At 32.5% G+C, this 15,650-nt stretch overlaps 1 long non-coding RNA gene across 1 annotated transcript; it reads right to left on the bottom strand.

The window, feature by feature from the left end:
* Positions 1-3,157: 3,157 nt before the first annotated feature.
* LOC127873111 (uncharacterized) lies at positions 3,158-5,182 on the bottom strand. Its single transcript, XR_008045976.1, has 3 exons — positions 5,077-5,182; positions 4,799-4,862; positions 3,158-3,251 (listed from the first exon to the last, which is right to left on the bottom strand). It is a non-coding gene; the product is annotated as an uncharacterized LOC127873111 (long non-coding RNA).
* Between the last annotated feature and the right edge of the window lie 10,468 nt (positions 5,183-15,650).

Here is a 15,650-nt window from a genome sequence, read left to right on the forward strand (position 1 = left end):
GAGGTACATTGATAAAATAAATAGTTTAAATACAAACGTTTGTGAAACCAGTATATATAATTTCGAAGAAAAGGTGGTATAAAAAAAAAATCTTGTATAGTAATTTTCAACGACAGTTGTTGCGTTTCATAAGAAAGAAACAAACTAAAGCTAAATTTTTGAAAGAAATGATAACTTATACAGGCTATAATGCAAATTTGAAATTACTACGGTCGGTCAGCTTTAAATAAGAAATACACTCTGGCATTCCTTAAGTGTTAGTTAAAAACGAGCAGATCGACGTAAATATTATGAAAAAAACGAAACAAAAACGAATGTATCAATCTACATGGTGATTAAACTAGTAGCATATGAAGGGGTTTTACTTAAAAAAGAAACTTCAAATATCGTACCTCCAGTCTTGAATGCCCAGACGTTCGTGTGGACACGCGTAGCCGGAAGCTCTTTGTCAGCATGTCGCACAACAACTTTCTGGAATGATTTCTGCGCATTTTCCTCCTCAAACATCACGATCATTACCTCTTCCGGCACCTGAATTATTAATGAAACATCGACGGTCAACAGTGACTTAATTCAAAACCATCGTTTATTTAATTTCAGTATTTGGAGAACAGGAATATTAATGTTTCAAGTCAACAAAATTGAGCTTATGTTCTACAGAAATAATTATAATAGGTAAGATATATATATATATGTGAACAAGGATTTTTCAAAAAGTTATTTAAAGAAAACGAATCTTGGTCAATATATGTATCATATGCGATTTAACAAGTACCAAAATGAATCTATCGTTCAGGAAAAGTTGATATACTATTGCGTTTATGTAGTTAAATAAAACTTAAAGCTTTTAAAGAGCAAGATGTTGCAAACAAACCAGGAAAGGGAAATCAAAATTTAGGATAAAAGTTTTGATACCTACATATATAATATCTGGCTTTATTATAAATCTTTTTGCCTGTAATGGCACAAACGTCCCATTAAATTGTTCCACACAAGCTATTACATCATCACAAAATCTTTTATATTCAGTTGTGCTATATCTAGCAACTGAGGAATAGCGATCGCAGTTCATGCCACAATAATTGTCCACTGTATCAATTTGGCATGAAAAAAGAATTTTTACATTGGACTCATGATGAAATAATTTTTCCAGAACCTCTTTTTTAATCTTCTGTATCTCTTTGCAACCCGTACGCGTCAAAATTATCAGTATGAAGTCATTTTGTTCGCTGTCAACGTGCAGATGTACGTCAGTAAATGACACAATCTTAGTCTCAAATTTTCCAATGAGGTCTTTATTTAAACGATCTACGATATTTTTACTGTCTGGCGCGCACACAACAAACACGCGAACCTTCAAGATTTCAGATCCTATGCGTTGACCATCGCAGATTACAGAAATGCGGTTGTCGCCATCGGGAAGATCTGAATAAAAGGAGCATTTTTTATCTGTTTTGTCAAAATAATCAAATACTTACACTTCTTTTTTACTTCGATCAATCAATCCGTCAAACCTTTCGATACTTATGCTTATGAAGAGAAGAGGTATATTTTTTTTAAATAATTTAAACCCACACGTTTGTGAAAACAGTATATATAATTTCGAAGAAAAAGTGGTACATGTATAAACAAAAATCTTTATTTGTCATGTTTACCGACAGTTGTTGCGTTTCATAAGAAAGAAACAAAAAGCTAAATTTTCGAAAGACATGATATCTTATACAGGCTATAACGCATATTTGCTTTACTACGGTCGGTCAGCTTTAAATAAGAATACACTCAGGCCTGCCTTAAGGAATTGTTAAAAACGAGGATACCAACATAAATATTATGGAGAAAAAAAACCCAGAATGAACGCGTGTATCAATCTACATGGTGTTCAAACTAGTAGAATATGAAGTTTTAATAAATACGTTGTTGATACAGGTTTTAAATCAATTTATAATTTGTACTCTATTTTAATCTACATTCTTATTAAATGCCTTATTATTATACGTGCATATATGGATACGTTACCGAAGCTCTGAAAAAATAAGTGCGTTATAAATGAGAATGCATTATTAATACATTTAATTTATTAAATGTACATGAACGTACCTGTTTCAGACTCCAGTAAATAATTTAACCTTGCGTTCAACTGGTCAACTGGAAAAAAGCAAAGTTAAGAAACTACGTTCTTAATATAAATCAAATGAGATGTTATAGGATTGTGTGCGATATACAGTTGACTGTGTAAGATAATACAGACGTATGCTTTTCTTTACTTCTAAACATAAACGTGTCGGCAATTAATATAAAAGAAATGATTGCTCCTTTTCAAGACAACTGAAACATTTAAAGATACTTAATACGCTAAATACAAGATGGTACTTCAAAACAGACATTTTTACTTACTGCTTTCTTTTGCACAACGTGCAAAGTATTCTTCGTCAAATTCTATTATCAAAGTCAGGTTTTCGAGCCCTTCAAAAGACCTTAGATATCGTTGTATCGGCTGGAATCCCATTGCAATTGTACCATTGGAGAAATCCTCGCATAACGTCAACCAGCTTTGTATCGAGGGAGATTCAATATAAAGCTCCAGACATTTTCTGTTGTAATGTGTGATTCTGCTCAAACCTAGAGTATATAAATTATAGTATATACACTCTTCTTTTATTTCGATGTTATAGTTAAACAGAGACAATAAATATTACTACAGTACACATAAAATAAACAATTGTTAAGGTAATCAATTTGCATAAAATGGTGAATATATAACAATATTTAAATAAAAATTTATATGAATTAACCAACCTCTCCAAATTCTTTGAAATAATCCACTAAAATAACTTTTGAGAGAAGAGTTCCGCGGCTGTAGAGGTTTCTTATTAATTATACAGTTTGCTACATCACACATTCTCTCTGTAATATCTTCGTAAGCTGCAACATCCTCAACATTCTTCGCATGGATGGTAATCTTGGATTCTTTATGTGAACATATTAATAAAAACATTCAAATACACTACAATACACGCAATTATATGTCAATATTTTCATGTCGAAATGTATCTCTTCATTTAACAATATTCAATACTATTTATATAAATGATTATATTATATAGTACTTGTTCTTGTTCTCTAATTGCAATGCACATAGTTACCACATTTGCCATTTAGAATTTCGTCTGTTGGAAGAAGGAGTTCATTCGTCGGTGTTTGGTCTGTTTTTCTTTCAAGCCGTTCAACTCGTTCTTTGAGTAAACGTATCTCTTTGATAAACAAGAGATGTGTTTGTCAGAAACATAACGCCCCGTCTGCGCCGCTTTGAAGCCATATATTTGACCTTTGACCTTGCAGGATGACCTTCACCTTGACCTTTCACCACTCAAAATGTGCATCTCCATGAGATACACATGCATGCCAAATATCAAGTTGCTCTTCAATATTGCAAAAGTTATAACCAATGTTAAAGATTTCGGACGGACGGACAGACTGACTGTCGGACTCGGACGGACAGACAGACTGACGGACAGTTCAAAAACTATATGCCACACTTCGGGGGCATAACAAATAACGCTTTTAATTAAGGCGAACTATTAATGAAAAGTAGCATGAGAAACATCCAAATGTGTTTGCTATAAGTGGAGCGAGGCCTGCGTGAACTGAAACTGTTTAAAGTTTTGAGTCTTTTCAACCAATAAGTGATGTATTAATTATCTGAACTCGATTATCCATTCTATTAACTCGAGTATAAAAAAGGGGAAACTGCAATACATACATTAAAAGCATAAACAAATTAAGTAAACATTTCAAAACTGTGATGTCATGTATACCAAGTGACTTATTGTGTACCAAGTCAATAATAACCACTTATTTTAATCATACTATATTACATATTTCATTGTAATGCTTATGTTTATAATCGTAGGCAGAAACTGAACGCAGCAATCAATTTTTTTAAGCATACATATGCATTAGTATAATTTGCAGCAGCAGCAGCAGTAGTAGTAGTAGTTGATGAACAAACATTAGTAGTCATAGTAGTAGCAGTGGTGGCAGTAGTAAAACATATTACATTACATTGTTAATTGTATATAAATAGGCAAAATATAAACGCCAAAAAAGTTTTATAAGTTTACATATATATTAGTCGTAGTATCAGCAGCAACAGATGTAGCCGGTAGAAGCTGCAGCAGCAGCAGCAGCAGCAGTAGTAGTAGTAGTAGTAGTAGTAGTAGTAGTAGAAGTAGTAGTAGTAGTAGTAGTAGTAGTAGTAGTAGTAGTAGTCACCCGGGGTGACATGAATCGGATTCTAGTCACCCCGGGTGACTTTTGGGCCATTTCAGGTCGACACTGACCCATTGAGCCTTTCTCATTGGGTCGATCGCGACCTGAAATGGCCACAAGTCACCGCAGGTGACAAGAAGCCGATTCTTGTCACCCTTGGGTGACATGAAGCCGATTCTAGTCACCCGGGGGTGACTAGAGTCGGCTTGAAGTCACCCCAGGTTGACATGAATTGGGTTCTTGTCACACCCGGGTGACTTTTGGGCCATTTCAGGTCGACAATGACCCAATGACCAGTCGCAGTAGTAGAAGTAGTAGAAGTAGTAGTAGTAGTAGTAGTAGCAATACGAGTAGCAGTAGAAGTATAAAAAGTAATAGTAGCAGAAGTATAAATTGTGGTATTACTAGTCGCATTAGAAGCAGGCGTAATATAATTTACATTTATTTAATTGGTAGTATTTAATTAGTAGCAGTATAAGTCGTTTTAGGAATCAACCGGATTTAGTAGAACTACCTTAAGATTACTTACCGTCAACAATAACATTGTTATCTTTTCCGAAAGTTGATACTTTCTGTGCTTGTTGTCTTTGATTCTATATGTAAGCATACGAAGTTTTTCTTAAATATTTGTAAATAATATAATTACATAATAAAAATGTATCGAGAACAGCAGCAACAACAGGTATAGCTGGGATAATAAAACAATCGAAATTCATTTGATGAGTATGTTTTCGCTTGTAAAAGTTCTTTTACTGAACTACGTTGAGCTTTGATTGTATTATTGTTATGATTTTAATGGAGACATACTTGTTCCATGCTCTGTAAATTGCGCTGGCAAGCATGCATACGCTGTTCAAGAGCTTCTATGTGGTCCTCTTTTTCTTTCATTAATATATCTGTTTCGCTTTTATTCAAATTAATTTCAGTCGATAAATTTTGAACAATTAATTCCAGATAAAAGTCTTGCTCTTTCAATTCGACCAGCGTCTGTTTCATTCCAATATAGAAATCATGAATGACATCAAACTTGTGTTGCGGAGTTAAAAGAAAATCTTCTTGTTCTATCTACAAAATATTACAATAATATTATACATTAACTTTAATACAATCAACTAGAACATACAAATACTATTTTTTTAACCAATGAATGCAAACTGAATTTGAAAACGTTGAACACAAATGCCATTACAATAAACACTCACTGCCAATTTGCTCTGTGGTTGTTAAGCAAACCAAGAAAATGTGATAACACACACTTAAAGTAACATAAATACTCAAAGTCAACGAATATTTCGCAAAATATTTCGTAAAATAAAGTTAACCCATAAAAAATCAGTGTTCCTTATAGCAATAGCCAAAATTGCAACGCTAGATGATATCAAGTTCTCGCTTTTATTTTTGTGTGGCAAAAAACACATTAAGGAGCATTTTGTTTCACTTTAAATCTATGTTCCCAGACCACATCTAGCGTTGAAATGTTGACTATTGCTATAAGGATCATTGATTGTTTATGTTAACTTCAGTTTTCGAAATAATGCACGAACTATTCGTTGATTTTGAGGGTTTATGGGCTTTATAAAGGGAAGTAATAAATTTCAAGATGAAATTAACTAATGTCAAGTATACGATCATTTTCGTTTAGAATGTGCAGTGATTCTGTTTCGGAATTAGTTATGTATTATGGAGAAGCCGGCTAAAATAACCGTATACTGAAATTTATAGCGTCAACAACATTAACTGGCAAGTCAAAATCATTCAATGATAATGAAAGAAATCATGAGATGGTATTTAACGCACGTAGCTATTTCTTATTTTTTATTTATGTGTACGCTTTGGAAATTTTTCAGTCTGTATATTCGAAATGTACTGCGTGCTCTTATATCGATTAATATAAATATTTTGGAGCTTTTAAATTATTATGTGAAACTACGAATACCTTGCATACGTCTCTAAACATAATATGTTTGCAATAAGCTTTCCGACTTGTTTAAAGAGCAGCTATAAACTTGCATCTACTCATTTAATGGGAGATTTCTTTAACAAACTTAATTTTACAATTGTATACGTACTTTCTGTATAGGCTAACATCATATTTTAACATACCATTTGCAGAACGTTTAGTTCATGTTCAATTTCTGGACGACAATCTGGGAACTTAATTTGGACCTCCTTCAACAATATAGTCGCGTGACAAAATATGCCTTGCATAACATCACTTGCGACCTTCATTGTGCCGGAATGAAATAAATCATTCCGTATGCGTCGAACCTTCAAACGAATACAAAGAATGTGCTATTGGTGTTTACGCAAACATATACACAGCTTAGTTTTGCATTGGGAAAATACTATGCACCATTTATTTAATAACCTCCGATAACTTCAAGCATACTTGTCTAGTCGTACGTCTGTTGTTCTATAAATAATTATAATGGGTGTTTACCCCATGTCATTGCACAGGGGCTTTGCGTTTTATTTGCATTAATCAGAAGCGATTCATATAAAATAATAGATTTTAAGTCGATTATATCGTGACATCGGTGTTCAGCCTTATATTAAACGTTAAGACCAAATGTTTATTTGAGAGAGTGTGCAATAAATATATATGGCTGTGTGCATTATTCTCGCAGACTAGGAATATTTTCCATAAAACAGTTTTTATCTTTGCTGTAGAGATGTCCAACATATTACTATAATGCGTTATCACAGCATAATGTACAGGGTATTTAAAAAATCATCACCTGTATCTGACATTAACTTGATAATGTGAAAAATATAGCTCTTTTATAGGTACGATAAATGGCAAACTGTTAACTATGCTTTTTATCTATAAAATTTCCCGTCGGATAACTGCACAAATTAATAAATAAAGATAGGAAAGACAATCATCTTCTAGTGTTGATATATTATAGCCAGGATGGCAAAAGATCATATTGTTAAGAAATGTATTAACTATTTAAACTGAAACTACTGATTAATGATATAACATGACACCTATCCTGTTAGTAAGAATATGTTGCAATAATTTTGTCGCCATAATTTAAGAAACATGAGAATAGGTTCAGATACAAAGTAAAATATTATACCTCGTGGAGACATCCACTGTTATTGAAAAACAATACGTTGATTTGACTGTTATTCAAGCATATTTGGAGTAGAGCAGTTATGTCGGCGTCGCATATGTTGTCCGTCTCCTCGTAACCCGGTGTCACAATATAACACTTCATCTGTTCCCACGGACTTGTAGACCAAAGTTTACTGTCGGTGTTGGACCAGTTTGGATTATTGGAAACATGTGATGCCTTTATCTGGTCATACATAACGCCACATGCCTCGTTTTCAGGACACACTTTTCTTGAATTCCCACGGCAGTCACACCTTTTGTATGTACACTCAACTGGTGTGTGAAAGGGTTTCAACGTTTTGACGTCACATTGGCTGCACGTATATGCTACTAAATTACATGTCTGAGTGATGTTTCGAATATTATCAGTACTATGTTTGTTGCAGAAATATTCTATTAATGGCAGCATGCCATCTTTGACACATTTGATGGCTAAACACGCCTTGATCCAGTTTCTGAATTCACTGTCCGAAAACCTATCCATGTTCGCTATCTGGAATAACACATAATTCATAAAAAACTTTAACTTGATCTGGATTGTCCATAAGTTGTATGAGACCAATTCAATACAAATAAGAATCCAACGATAAACATGTGGAGATTTGTCAATTGATAATAACGCCTAACAAACAGTGTGCTTTTATATATTTTAATCCCAGTCAATTCATCTTAAGGTTTTCAAGTATTAATTAGACAATGTGAATACTCATTTACAATCAAACGGGTAAGCCCCCAAACGGGAAATTAATAGTTGATTTGCCAGTGTTTGCACATTAAACTTCGTATAGTGTGACAATAATACATGCAGGATTTCGCAATTGCTACATAATATATATTAAATGAGAACTCTGCGTTATGCAGACATATAAGTCATTTTAGTAATTGATTTAATGATGTGCGATATTTATCTGCTTTCAGTTGTTTTTCAGTAAAATGGCTAAATACCTCATATGATGTATTCAGTTAAAACTTCAAATATTTGATAACAGTCCATTGTGTAGCCAAGAGGAGGAAACTAATGTATACGATTATGTCGTGCCTTATTCAATCAAGTTTCTTTTTCGTTTAAAGTAAGTATTGTTTTACGAAATCTAAATAAGAGATAATTACTTCATATTCATTTTACAGTTTTGAACATTTTGACACAAAAAATATGAACGTACCATGGATAACTTTGAAGATTAAGCAAAATTAAACCACATTCAATCTTAAATTCCCCATGGCGTGGTTCTGAATGTATAATGAAATTTGATGCGTCAACCGGGTTAACGCTAAATTAACATACACATGTATCTGGCTATCTGGCTAGGATTACATATTTAAGACTCATCATCTAAGACATTTTACAACATATTTTAAAGGCATAGCCATGATAAAGTTTCGCATTATTATTAAAACATGTTTTATGATAGATTAAATGTTAACATACAGGCAATATTGGCTTTAGTTTGTAAACATATAGTTAACTTGCGCTTGCATTTAAATGTGTTTCGAATTTTGGACTATTTTACTCGTTTTGAAGTTGTTTGTTCATAATGGAAAAAACACAACACAAAACAATATCAATATGGCAACACTGTTTTTATTTTGTATTCACTTAATGTCTTATGATGTGATCAAATAACAAAAGTATATAGGGGGTCCGAAAATATCTTTGGGCGACAATGTGCTGTGCCCCTCCATTTTGGACTAGCTGGAGCACTGCGCGATGCACTTATATTTCTCATAGATTATAGAGTGAGTAATGTCACTTCTGTATCCATTGTGTCAAAAATATGCTTACATCAATGAGAAATGCCAAACAACACACCAGGCATCCATGTATTAGTACTTTACCGTGTACAATATTTTCAACCTATGCTTACAATAAAAATTACAAAATGCATTTTATCATTACTTTAGTGTACGTTGCGCACTATATAACAAACTTAAAAAACACAACTAATCCAAGACCTATTAAAACATCCATCTGCTCGATCAAAGATGGCAGCAGTTGACATAATTGATAATAAAGTGTCATTATCCATCCTGGTCTGATTAGATAATAAAACGTCGAAATTTAACCACGTAAGTATGTCAGTTGAGTTATTATCACCTTAATAAATCGTTTGGATTGGAATGTTCACCTTAGATTGCTTAATATCACATTTATTTTACCTATTATCATACTTACGTTATTCAAATTTTGTAGAAACACTTACAATGTTATTATAATAATTAAAAATACAACAACATATATCACAATTATATCATTCTCGGTAATATCAAACGCATATAATGGGATTATTGACAAAAATGCAAAACAAACACTTTACCTGAGATCCTTCTTTCGTTATCAAATATGCTTACATTCCTTCAAACTATTTCAAAATGTTAGCTTTGCAGTTTCACGCTAAACATTGACTGTTGCAAAGTCGACGTACATCAGTTTACAGTGTAAGTTACAAAGATAATGCGCAGTTTGGGTATATCGCTTAATTTTGAAAAATCCCTGAGGCGTATAATGCCTGGTATGTACGGTGACAAAGAGGTATAGAGAAGAAATTCACATTATTGCAGTCCTCTTTTTTTCTATCTAGTTCTCGTGACATACTTACTCGAGGATAAATTGAGCGACAGTTTCAATTACTTCCAATATGGCAGCGCTAAAGAGTGTTGAAATTCAAATCGGCAAACGATTGTGGCATTTTCTAAATTATTAGGAAGCTCGATAAGAAAAATGGTAGAATATGTGGTTATAGGTACATATCATTATGTTTTTTAGGATTTATTTCAGAATACATTAGGATTTAAGCCAATGAGTACACATGCATATAAAACACAATTTGGTCAACCGTGATCAATGCCATACAGGCATATCAGTATTCTTTTCTGTTTTAATTTAATGTAAACCATACAATGTATATATGTGCATGGTCAAGAACAAAGTGATAATATACAACAGTAGTAATGTCAAACATATAATACATGATATGCTAGTATTTACAGTTTTTTTTTTAAATTGTTAGTGATATATGTTTTTTTTAATATAGTAATAAGAACAATAGATGAGTTGCGTAAGGTGGGGTAGAAGACAACTGGACTGGGTTATGAAATTTTGATGTGTTTCCATTTTTGTTCAAAAATATGAAGTGTATCGTTGTTGAGGGCTATTTCTGTTTCAATTTGGATCTTAAGCTTTTAAGCGAGATTATACGATTTTTATATGTGTTAAATTGTAATATATTGATACAAATATGTTATAATAACACACAATATGCAAGAAAAATGATACATTTAAGACGAATTTCAGAAAATACAGCAAATACAAATTAGCGCCCCGAGCCGATTGTGACGAAGATAATTCGTACATATTTTCCTACAATAACCGATGCATTCGTCTTTTTAGTAAGTGTTCGTGTGTCGTATGAACCGATATCGCTGCAGGAATTTCAAATAAACCGTTAAACTAAATTTAGATTCACATCGTACATGCATGATATACATGCTGGCGAATTCGGCTGTAACAGCCTTTTTCGATTTCAGAATTAAATATCTGGCTTATTTAGCAATTACATATTTTATATTAATTAATAAATATTTGACAAGATCGTATATACCCGCTTTAAATAGTTTATAAAACAGTTCAAAGTGGGTGTTCTGCAGTACATGCAGGCAAACTAGGAATACTGCTGTAATATTATTTATCTATCTAATAGGATATTAATTTGGCTTCAATAGACAAAAATCAAAGCATACACATGTATATAATGTGTATGTATATATATATATATATATATATATATATATATATATATATATATATATATATATATATATATATATATATATATATATATATATTAGTTAAACTTAAATTGATTGACCATCGATAACAAGATATAATAATATATGTATATATATATATATATATATACTTGTAAAACTAAAAATTAAATATGTATGTTTCTATTACATCATTTAGGACTTTTATTTTCAGACAAAGTAGAGTGAGGCTTAAAACAGTATCCAATTGTAACAGTCAATTTTGGGAAAATCAACCTTATAATTATTTTCTGTGTTGGTCAATGTCATAATTGGTATAAAATGTATATTGAACAGGAAGTTTTCTTTATTTTAAATGATAACATTTGCTTGGTCAGCCATAATTGTCACAATCAAGTGGTCTTTTTACACTGTAGTTTTCTCACTGACTATGGGTTTGTTCTGAGAATGAGCCACACAAAGTATCGTTGGGGAGATGAGTTGTCAATTTTATGTTTATCAGTCTTTCATAATCCAGTATACCTGTAAAAAGTGAATTTGTAACTAATAATCACACAATATACACAATTAAAATTGTATGCATTTAGATTTATTTAGTACTGCACATTTATCATTTTCCAAAAATATGTAGCAACATTATATTATATAATGCTGCAATACTAAAGTAATTTACTAATTAAAGGTCGTTGATGTGTAATGGATGTGGTGTCCACCTAATGATCTGGAGGTCACTTGTTTGATCCCCAGTGTGGGAGCATTCTTAAGAAATCTCCAAGAGACACCCAAGTACTGGTTCTAGGCCCAGGAAACGAACTCAAGAGCATTTCACATACATGTATGTAGTTAGTACTTTAAATTTAATCGAACTAAAAATTGGATAAAAATTAAAAACTGAAACCCTTATTAATACATTTTATTTTGAATCAAGCAAATGTGGAAATTCATTAAAAATAATGAGAAAAAAATTTAAAAATTCTACTTTAAAGTAATCATGATAATTTAGATTATTTTCAGAATATTTAATGATGATAATGATACAATTATATATTACTTAAATGATAAAAATAAAACATGTAATGTTAATTTATGAAAAAAACGTTTTAATTTTATCAATATCATGGTAATTACAACTAGATACAGGCAATTCGATCAGAAACGTGCATTAATTATATTAATGATCAACCCAGACATTTGTAGTGATTTATGGTCACTATTTTGATTAACGTTCTATACATGACCTGTCATAAAAGGTATTTTTTAGCCAGTACTACAATCGGCAATGATAGTCTGTATTGCATACATATTCCACCGTCTATTATCGATTCGCTTCCTCAAACTGAGCAAATATTTAATGTTTACATCGCGAAACGTAATGCATCTAGTTTCACTTTCGGTTTGGTTGGTTTTGTAAACACCGTAATTTCATCTTAAAAATTGGATGATAGGGTGATTAAATGATAATGGAAAAGTAAATCACTTGGATAATAGGTCAAAATGCAACACAAATGAACGTTAATAGTGCTCTTAATATCAAAGTTTCGGTAAAAAGTTTGGCGCTAGTTCAACGCGCATCGTATACAGCCTCATAACAATAGACTGACAACCTTTTGGGTAGTAAAGTAGTAATACAAGGCAATATGGCGACCGTTAGCCACGAGGCCTATTTTACGGCGGAATCCGAGATAGCCGATGTATCACGATTGATGCTTTATCTCAATCATACACCAACGTATATGTGTGTAAGTTAGATCATATAACAACTTGATCATTGTTTTTGTCGTACTTTTAATGGACCCCATTGGAAATAAGATTTTAGCTTAATGGGTTATGCATAGGTCAAGTATAGCATTTCAATTGATAACTATTTTTTATAATTGTTATAATATTTAGATTTGAATTTATTTAAATATTTATATATTATTTAATAATTATAGCTGCCAGAATAACATTGGTGTAACTATGTTTGTTATGCTTTTATGTATTATGATATTGTTATAAGCGTTTGACATAGAATGTAATTAAATAAATATATAACATAATAGTAATAATAAATGTTGATTTAAAGACTGAATCAATAGAAGATATTCAATTAAGTTTAATGCAATTAAAACTGTTAAAAGTCTTGTAAAGTATAAAGTTCATTTATGCACAATGTTGAAACCATGGCACATAAATCATTGTGGACTTATTTTTACATAAATGCACTACGACAATACATGTCTGTGTAAACATGTCTGTGTATATTCTTCAGTTATTGATACTTCTGTATCAAAAAAGAAGTTCTGGGGCTCTGTCGCGTAATTTTTTTTGATAACCAGGCAGAGTTTCCCTGGGACCCGAAAACGCTAAACAAAAATGGGACAACCTCATGCAGATTCACAGATCTCTATTTGCAGAGCACCTTTTTCTGTTAAACAAAACAGGTAAGTTATTGGGTTTGACATTCTTTCTTGAAACTAGTGATGAAACCCCCAAATATGGTATGAAATGGGCCACTTTTGCGACAAGGGATAATGAAGGTAATAACACTCTATTAGATTTACAAGAAATGGCCACAAAGTCCAGTAATGACACATTGGATACTTTCAAAAACATCCTGTAATAGATTGAGAGTGTTTCTTTCAATGGTGTTTGTAACAGAATATTAGTCATTATAAAAATACTATATCGGATCGCGCATCAACTGAAAAGAAATTTAATGATGAATTACTTCAAGAATACAGAACTTATATACTGCCACAAGTATTTGAACATCTTGAAACATGTTGTGAAGAAGTAAAAGAAGCATATTTTGAAATTAATATTTTTTATGGACTCCATACTCTTGTTCATTTAGCTGAAACAGCTCGAAAACATTATAAGAAACAGAAAAAAATACTTTAACAATAACATTCCCATACAAAATAAATATTTTGACACACCCTCTCAGCCAAGGGCCGCATTCACCAATAATTCTTTAGCTATTCTTAGATTTAAGAATAAAGAAAATTCTTTAGTCTAAGAAAAAAATCTGAAGTCTAATTCATCAACACATATTGCTAAAGAAAATTCTTAAGAACAAAGAATTTTCTTTAGAATTCTAAGAATGCTCTTGAGCATACTAAGAATAATTCTTACAGATTCCAAGATGGCTGCTAGAGCAATTCGTTACCGTCAAAACTTGTTTTAAAATGTAGAAAACATACCTAGAAAACGATTATTCGATCGTGAAAACCCTTTAGAAGGGTTATCCGAGATGGAGATATATAAACGATATCGTTTTTGTTTCCGGCAACTATACTTGCCTTACTGAATTTAGTTGTGCAATCCACAGGCACTCGGCATTAGCTACTACCCCCCCCCCCCCCCCCCATAGCTGCTACCCCCTCCAAAACTCTCAAAAATGTCCATTAGTAATACAAAATAACATGACAAAAACAGTTAGTCGAAAAACATTTTTTTTACTTATATATATAACAAGGTATGTGACTTAGACCCTTGAATCGCTCAGTTCGGCATATCAGCCAATTTACGAGGCTCACTACTCCATCTATTTTCAACCTATTTGCACAATGTTGGTATCAAACAACGCAGAAGACTTCATATTTAACGAATAAATCGATGCATGTTCGCATAAGTGTACCGTAAAGCAGTCAATCAAAAAATAAACTTGCAACATTATTTCCTAGAATCGATCTGATTACCGCAAAAATACGTTACAAAACGTACACTTCGGCTGGAAAGTCATTCACAGTGTTATTTCACATCTCAAAAAATCAAATACAATTAAAATTTAAAAAAAATGACACTTACTAACATATATATATCCATTGAACTCAAATCTGTTGCGAGAATCGGCTTTCAAATTATTCAAACGCTTGCCTTTTGTCAGTGCTACGCCATTGTCGAAGGAAGCGTTCAACGATGTGCGTTCTCACTAGTTGGTAACTGGTGCTCGGTACAGTTTATTTACATAACACTAGAACTGGAAATCAATTTGGCGTACTTTATCTAACGTGTTTGAAAATTTCGCTCAACACTGATCAGAAAAAGGCTGTCGAAATAGTTCTAGATGGACATAATATTGTGCTCTAAGGAGCGGCGAGGACAGGCAAATCCCACCTCGTTAGTTTCATCAAGGAACATTGTGAAAAAAAACACAAAACGTGTGCCATAACAGCAACAACAGGTATTGCTTGCAGTCTGTATCCTCTAGATTTCTGTGCCATGACTATTCACATGCGGTCGGGGATAGGAGATGGACGGTATTCTCCAAAATAAATTTCTAATATTCAGAATAATGTGAAATATGTGGACGTGTTGAATCGTATTAGAAATACGGACGTGTTAGTGGTTGACGAGTGCTCTATGATGAGCAAACGGCTGATTGAATGTTTACATGAGGTATGCTGTTTGAAACATCCTTCATTGTACTTCGATGGCATTCAGGTCCTGCCGGTTGGGGATTTTAAACAGTTGCCGCCCGTGTCTTGTGCAAGGTATGGAGATGTTGGTT

This window comes from Dreissena polymorpha, chromosome 3 (assembly GCF_020536995.1).
Source record: "Dreissena polymorpha isolate Duluth1 chromosome 3, UMN_Dpol_1.0, whole genome shotgun sequence".
In the NCBI taxonomy this organism is placed as follows: domain Eukaryota; kingdom Metazoa; phylum Mollusca; class Bivalvia; order Myida; family Dreissenidae; genus Dreissena; species Dreissena polymorpha.